Raw genomic sequence first — 8,098 nt, 5'->3', positions numbered from 1 at the left:
CTAGTTCATTTGATAAGTTCACATCAGGTTGTTTTCAGTTATATTTCACTTAAAAACAGTTATCCAATTCTTATAATAGACTATATCTCAAAATTCTCTATGTGAAAGATCGGATAAGATCGTAAAGATCACCAATACAAATTTTATAAAAAATGAATTAGCATAGTTCAGTTAATATACGTTCATATCCGGTTCACATCAGGTTGATTTTTAGTTTTATAGACTACCGATATTCAATTTGTACATTACACTAAATCTCAAAAATTTATCTATATAAAATGTCAGTTAAAATTGTAAAGAGCAGTAAGATAAATTTTATAAAAAGATGAATTAAAATGGTTCAGTTGATATAGGTTCACATCAGATTAACATCAGGTTGATTTAAATTATAGACTCACTTTTTATGTTCACTCTTTTTCGAGAAAAATTAAAAGCATTTCTCTTTTTTAATTGCAATTTTCTTACTCTCCAAGTGTCATCTTCTACAAGATGAGATTTAACGTTAAAGATCTGAGGTGTTGAATATGATAGAAATTTAAAAATGACAAGCTAAGTGTTGTTATTATATTTTAATCTGTATTTTGTTTTTCTAGTTTCTACCCCATATAATTTGGAAGGAGCTCGAAAAGCACAAGAATATCAATTACCATATGAAAAAAACTAAAAATTACTTGAATAAATTGAAAAAAGTGTAGTGTTCAGGAACTGCATGTCGTTATTAGTTCCATTTGCAGTTTTTGCTGCATCATCACAAGGTTCATTATTTTCCACCAAAAACACCATTCTTTTCACCATGAGCAATCTATTAAACAATGTTTTCAAGGTTCGTTTTTATTTCTCTTCTACTTTTAAGAATCTGAAGTACTACTTCTTACAGATATCAATATTAACCACCTGAACGTCAATTTTTCGCATTCGCTGATAAACTCTTATACAAATTCCTTTTTCAAAATTTCACCGCCGCAGCCTCCGCTGCCATGATCGGAGTTTCATCAGAAGTAGATCTTGTTGCGATGTCAAAAAATATGAACAAAGCCAAAGAAATAAAAGAATCATTCGAGTTCTTCTCTTAACCAATCTCTGCGTTGCTCCACTACTTGTAAGTCCAAGAGTTTTAGCAAAGCCACCACCGTCAAGTCCGACCACCGCCGCAGCCGACCATAGCCATGTCCGACGGCCGATGGTTTAACCAGCAATCAATCACATCCATATTCTAACATTAATTAAGATGTTGAGCAGTTGAGCAGTTGAGATGTTGTGGAGTAAAAATGAGAGAATAATGAAAAATCGAAGAAGAAAGATGAAGTGCAGGAAATGATTCATAGTAACAGACACACTATAAAATATACAATGGGGATAAAATAGTAGATGTAAATATAAAAAGGTAGGCATGAAAATCATTTCATAAAATTGAGGGATTTTTGCAAGAAAAAAAAAGCTGGGTCACTAACATAAACTTTTGAGATTTTGAGTGATTTGGTGTAATTATCTCAATATTATAAACCATCGTACTCGTGATATATAGATTTCTAGGGTTTACTATAATAAACACCAGCAGTAGGAGCACAAGTCACAGCCATGGTTCTCAAGTAATTCTATTTCTATTACAACAATCTTTCCATTTTATCTATTGTGGCAGAAGAAACATAGATCTGATCATGAACTTTGGTTAAAATGTTGCAATGGATTTTGTGTTTTAGGGTTTCAAGATATGAAATTATGAAATAATCAACTGTGTTGTTATGTTAAAAATGAGATTTAGCAGTTAAATGAACATCTGATTAATTAGTCAATTCGATGTTATTCATAAATTTTTTATTTTTTTGTATAGATTTCCATTTCAGAAATGATTAAAGCATGTAAACTTAGGTTGGTAGTTTTTTTTTTAATTTGTCTGTTTGCATTTATTGTTGTTCAATTTCACATATTCTTTCATGGAGTGTGAAAAAGATTTAGATATTTGGATATACTTAACTTTTATCTGAGTCTGTATGATTATCTTTTATTGAAGCAATAGGGTATGAGCTTGGTAATATATGGTAAAGATGGTTTGATTCTTTAGTTTTGGTATGTCAGGACTGAGCTATGTCGTTTTAGTGGAGCCAAGATTTATCCTGGTAAAGGAATCAGATTTATTCGCTCTGATTCTCAGGTAATGTCTTCACCCCCTTCTGTCATCGGGTTGTTAGCGACTATGTGTTGATATGAGAATCTGAGATTCTTTTGTGGTTTTTTGTTTAATTTGTATCAGGTGTTTCTTTTTGCTAATTCAAAATGCAAGAGATATTTTCACAACAAGTTGAAGCCATCTAAGCTTACATGGACAGCCATGTTTAGGAAGCAACATAAGAAGGTAAAATTTATTATGGCATTGCTCATATTTGGTAGAGATTATAGATACAATATAATGGATGGGCAATAAAGAATAGGCGGTTTCATATGATAGCGTGAAAACATTTCTATAGAGTAAGATGTAAAAAGAAATCGGTTGTGTCTGAGTTCACTAACTTTGAAAAATAGGGTGTAATCATGTTTTTCTTTTATTTAGTTGTACATAATTGAGTAAGATGTAAAAAGAAATCGATTGTGTCTGAGTTCGCTAATTCTGAAAAATAGGGCGTAATCATGTTTTTTTGTTATTTAGTTATACATAATTATTTATGTAATTCATGAATGCTGATACAACTAGTTTCGCATCACGTGCTATGCACGTGGCTCGTAACGTAACTCATCAATGTACATATTAGTAAATTTATTATAATTATATCAATTTTTTTTATTTATATTAATATTAAATTAGTTAAGAATTTTTGTAAAAGTAAATATAATATATTCAGTTATTAATTTTTTTTCAATACTGAATTTATTCTTATTTTGGTTTTATAATAACCATAATTAAATAATTAACTTAAATTTATTAATAATATCTTTAAAAATGATAAGATAGAAATTTAAATAATAATATATTGACCAAATACAGTATTTTAATTTTGTAGTTAAATCAAACTAAAAGATAGGTATTCCTACTAATTTGGAGACAATTTAGTTATTTTTTTACATATCTAAAACTAAATTAAAGATAATTTACCTACCTATTCTAATTAGTACTTTAATTACAATAGTGATTAATTAAATAACTAATTAGTTAATGACTATAAAACCTTAATTTAGTAATAAACTGAAAGAATTATTCAGTAAATTTGTCTATCCCCCCATCCGTGCTTTTATCTATAGTATAGATATAGATATAATGGATGGGCAATAAAGAATAGGCGGTTTCATATGATACTGTGAAAACATTTTTATAGAGTAAGATGTAAAAAGAAATCGGTTGTGTCTGAGTTCACTAATTCTGAAAAATAGGGCATAATCATGTTTTTCTGTTATTTAGTTGTACATAATTGAGTAAGATGTAAAGAGAAATCGATTGTGTCTGAGTTCGCTAATTCTGAAAAATAGGGCGTAATCATGTTTTTCTGTTATTTAGTTGTACATAATTATTTATGTAATTCATGAATGCTGATGGTTCCAGCTTGTAACAGTAATGTGGTTTATAAGTTATACCTTTTTAACAATGTTTTCTTTGCTCTTTTGTTTGTGGAGTAGTAGCTCTCGGCTAACATTTAATTAAACAATGCTTCTGATACATGATATCTCGCAAGAGGCTGTAAAGAAGAAGAGACGTGCCACCAAGAAGCCTTACTCTAAGTCTATCGTCGGTGCTACCTTGGAGGTTATCCGGAAGAAAAAAGCCGAGAAGCCAGAAGTTCGAGATGCTGCCAGGGAAGCTGCTCTCCGATGTGTATATCTTGTGTTTTCATTGTTTGCTAATTGCACAATTTGCACAGAAATTGTTAAAATGTATAAATGATGATTCAGTGCCTCCAAAATAAGTAGTATTCTTGATATGGCACCTTACTACATAATTGTATCTGCTCATGAGGTTGTATCTTAAATAGTTACATATATGATTCATTTTCTTTATTGAGTTCCTAATTTTCTGAAATTGAGTTTTTTTGTCCTATGATGTAGGGAAATTAAGGATAGGATCAAGAAGACCAAAGATGAAAAGAAGGCGAAGAAGGCCGAAGTGACAGCCAAGTCACAGAAAGCAGGAGGAAGAGGTACCATGCCCAAGGGTGCTGCACCAAAGGGTCCCAAACTCGGTGGTGGTGGTGGAAAGCGTTAAGCTGCCAATCTTTTCGACGTTCTTTGCTATTAGTCCGATTAGTTAAACCGATATCGATTTTTTTCCAAGTTGCATTTATAGGATGTTTGTATTAAGTTTTCTCTGGTTGGTACAACAATGACTGTTTCAATTTTGTTTTCCCTTGTTGTGTACTTGAGTTTAAAATTGAGCAATTTTAGATGCTTCTGAATCTAATGTTGAGATCTCTCATATGCACACCAAATGATGATTTCCCATGTTGCGGAAAAACAGACATGGAAATAGAAATTTATATGTTTGAATATATTTGAAATGGTTTTATGTGAATAATAGGAATTAGCTTAAATTTTTTATATAACAGAGATCATCAAATCTTATGAGCCCTTAAGCATGAATAAGCTGAAATGGTTGCAAAAACTACATGATTTTCTGTTTGTCATAACTAATTAATGCACTAAAACTAATATTGAATATTTTTCACTCAGCCCCTGACATTTTATCTATTCTTTATGAAGTCCTTTTATTTCATTTTGTAACCATAATTTTTTTGATATTTAGATGGGGGTAAAAGATAATGTGCAAATACTACCATCATCTTCTGCACACAGCACACATGTTTGATACTGCAGATATATGGCATCAACTCATCAACCAATAAATCTCAAATTTATGCGATTAATAAAAGCCTAATACCTTAAAAATTTCCAACCTTTTAACCCTTTTTCAATTCTGTCCTAATATTGAAAACTGTTTAATTTTATCCTATTTCGCATTTTATCGTTTCAATTGTAATTTTTTAATTTTTGTCAATTTTTTTACTTAAATGATGAAATCATTCAATTAACTAAATATAAAGATAAAATTAAATTTATTTCCGTTCAAAAAAATACAAATAAATCTTTTATTTTTAAAAAATAACTAAAAATCGTAATCAAATTAAAACTAATTTAAATTCTTAATTAATTTAACTAAATTTAAATAAATTTTAAACACATACAATTGATATATGCTAGACATGGAGAACATTTGTGAATTTTTTTCAAATGAAAAAGACGCCAATTTAATATTTCAGAGTACAATTGAAACACGAAAATGCGAAATAGCGTAAAATTGGTGTTTTTTTCATAGTCGAGGTATGATTGGGAAGGGGCTAAAAGGTCGGGGGTTTTTTGTGAAGCATTAGGCCATTAATAAACAATAGATTTCGGATTTATTTCATAAATAGTCACGAACTTTACGCGAAATTTCATTTTAATCATAACCTTTATAAGTCGCCATATAAAACTATGACCGTTCATTTTTTTTTCAAATTTATTATTTTAGTTTGTTGACTAAATTCTTCATTAAACCATTAATTAAAACCTCAAATTATAAATCGACACCGCATATCATTATTTTTCAGTTAGAGTATATAGGATTAGTAATTTTTAGTTAGAAAAATTACGCAGAATTTTACTTTGGTGATAGATTCAAAACAAAATGAAAGGTCGTGTCTTTAAATGCCAACTTTTAAATGTCTTGATTAAATCATAAATTCATATAAAAATCATGATTTTTTATGAAATTAACCTTAAATTTTTTATTGGATTTGGATACATGACTTTTGGTCGTCACTTTTAATCTGAAGTGCTATAGTAATTTTCCGTTGAATTAAATAAGAACTCCAATTATCAAATAACACAAATAAAACAAAGAAGACCATTATAGAAAATATACAGCTTAATTATCGCAAATTCTTTTGAATTGGGATTCCCTCAAATGAACTGAAAGGTTATGTTCACTAATTTAAATTATTAATTATAAAATGAATTTTGTAGATTAATTCAACTAAAATTAAACATTTGTTTATCTACACCGGTTCTTTTAACCTTTTAAATCCTTATCAAATGACTATGAATTCATAATTCATTTTATCCCCTCTCGGTGCGCAATTTTTCTTCTTTGTTTCTTAAATCATTACATTACATCCAGAGAGAATAATTTTAAATTTTTCAAAGCATCATTACAATTTTTTTCATAGCTTAAAAGTTTAATTATTTAAAAACTACCCACTTTAATTTTTTTTTGTTTACAACCCGACGCAAGAAAAAAAATCAATTGCACCATTTTTTGAATTTTCATGTTTCACCTCTATCCCAAATTAAAAGATAATGATAATTTAATTAATTAAAGGATGAAAAAAAATTAAAAACAACTAAATAGAAAGGTTATGTCATATTTTTTATTTTAAAAAATACAAACAAGTCCTTCAACTTTAAAAACATGCAAATAAATTTTAATAATTTCTTAATATTATAAAAATTATGAAAAAAATAAAAAACATTTTTGACCGACCCCACCAACCATCCAATTGATGAACTCATCGGCCCACCAGAGAAGGAGTTGTTCCTGCTTCTCCGATGATAAAGAACATCAGCAAATCCTTCTCAGAGAAAGACCGAGCTGCTTCTTTTTCGATGAGAAAAAGCAAGAAGTTGTTGCTCCTTCTCATCTCTTCTCTGATGCGCTCCTTCTCGATCTGAAGAACAAGCTTATCTAGAAGTAGCACTCTCGCTCCTTCTCCAAATCGGAGAAGGAGCCGAAGGAGCAACTCGCTCCTTCTCCGAGAAGCTCCTTCTCCAGTGGAGAGGGAGCTGCTCCAGTGAGCCGCAAACACGTTTAATTTTCTATTTTTCGTAAAGGGTGTTTTTTTTACAGTTTTGAATTTTAAAACAATTATTGATAATTAATATAAATTAAATAAATAAATTACTATTATTATTATTTGATTTGAATAATGTGTTTTTATAGTGTTAATAACATTAATGTTTAATTAAAATATAGGTTAAAAATGAAGGATTATTTTGAACTTTCTTTTTAAATGAAACGAGGTCAATTTAACTTTTTAGATAGAGGTGAAACATGAAAATCCGAAAAAGGGTGCAAACAATATTTTGTCCTACGTCGGGGTGTAAACGAGAAAATATTCAACATGGGCGGCTTTTAAACGATTAGGCCTAATTTAAAAGATACCGACTCTCCCTCTATTCTAAAAGAGTTATTTTACCATTTTTACATAGTTTTAGAAAATTACTTAATTTGTTTTTTAATATTTTTATAAATTTATATTTATTTTTCAGCTATATATTTATTAAATATTATGAACCAATTCACTTTTTGAGATTATAAAATAAATAACAAAATTTAATTAAAAGATTAATATAAAAAATTATGATTTATTAGAAATTTAGAATAAAAAAAGGAAAAAATGGACAATTATTTTGAGACGAAAGTTAGTATTGCTTTTAGGTAGATTACAAGTTTGGGTTTTAAGGCGTGAATTAAAATGGGTTTGACCCATTATAGCAGATATTATAATTCATTAATTCTACAACTAATTGCAAATCTGTGGGCTTAAACGGGGTCCAATTTTTAGTTCAAACGAATCCGGAAACACGAAAACAAGGTCGGATTGAAGTTTGGAGGATATGGAAAGTGTTTTGGATTGGGGAAAAAAGAGGAGCTCGCCATCAAAGAGAGTGCGGCGGAGCCACTCCATAGTGGCGGCGTCTCCAGAGCATAGTGGTGTCAGCGCCACTCCTTTCCAAGGGGCATCAACTTGTCGTTTCAGTTTGATTTTCGTGCAAAAAACACTAAAAAACACGTAAAATCGAACAGAAAAGTACATTGACATGTAATACAATCAATACAGTTGATAAAACATCCTAAATTAGCTAAGGAATGTATTTTTGACATAGAATTATGGTAATTTTAGCAAGAACACGTTCATGGAATTAAAGCGTAAAACATATCCTAACATGCATTCTAAGCATCAAAATCAAACCAAAACATGATATGGCTTATAAAACTGTTAAAACAGCCTAATAACATATTTTCTAATCAGTTTGCATGGCAATTATGGCAGGAATATTGAAATCAGCAGTTATGGCA

At 29.7% G+C, this 8,098-nt stretch overlaps 1 long non-coding RNA gene across 1 annotated transcript; it reads left to right on the top strand.

Moving 5' to 3' along the window:
• Nucleotides 1–1,504: 1,504 nt before the first annotated feature.
• Nucleotides 1,505–4,474, top strand: LOC126667217 (uncharacterized). The gene is made up of 5 exons (XR_008790137.1): nt 1,505–1,589; nt 2,077–2,152; nt 2,252–2,353; nt 3,607–3,802; nt 4,033–4,474. It is a non-coding gene; the product is annotated as an uncharacterized LOC126667217 (long non-coding RNA).
• The last annotated feature ends 3,624 nt before the right edge of the window (nt 4,475–8,098 follow it).

The sequence above is a fragment of the Mercurialis annua genome, linkage group LG2 (genome assembly GCF_937616625.2).
Source record: "Mercurialis annua linkage group LG2, ddMerAnnu1.2, whole genome shotgun sequence".
In the NCBI taxonomy this organism is placed as follows: Eukaryota; Viridiplantae; Streptophyta; class Magnoliopsida; order Malpighiales; family Euphorbiaceae; genus Mercurialis; species Mercurialis annua.
Note: the sequence above shows the minus strand (reverse complement) of the source record. Positions and strands in the feature narration are given on the sequence as shown.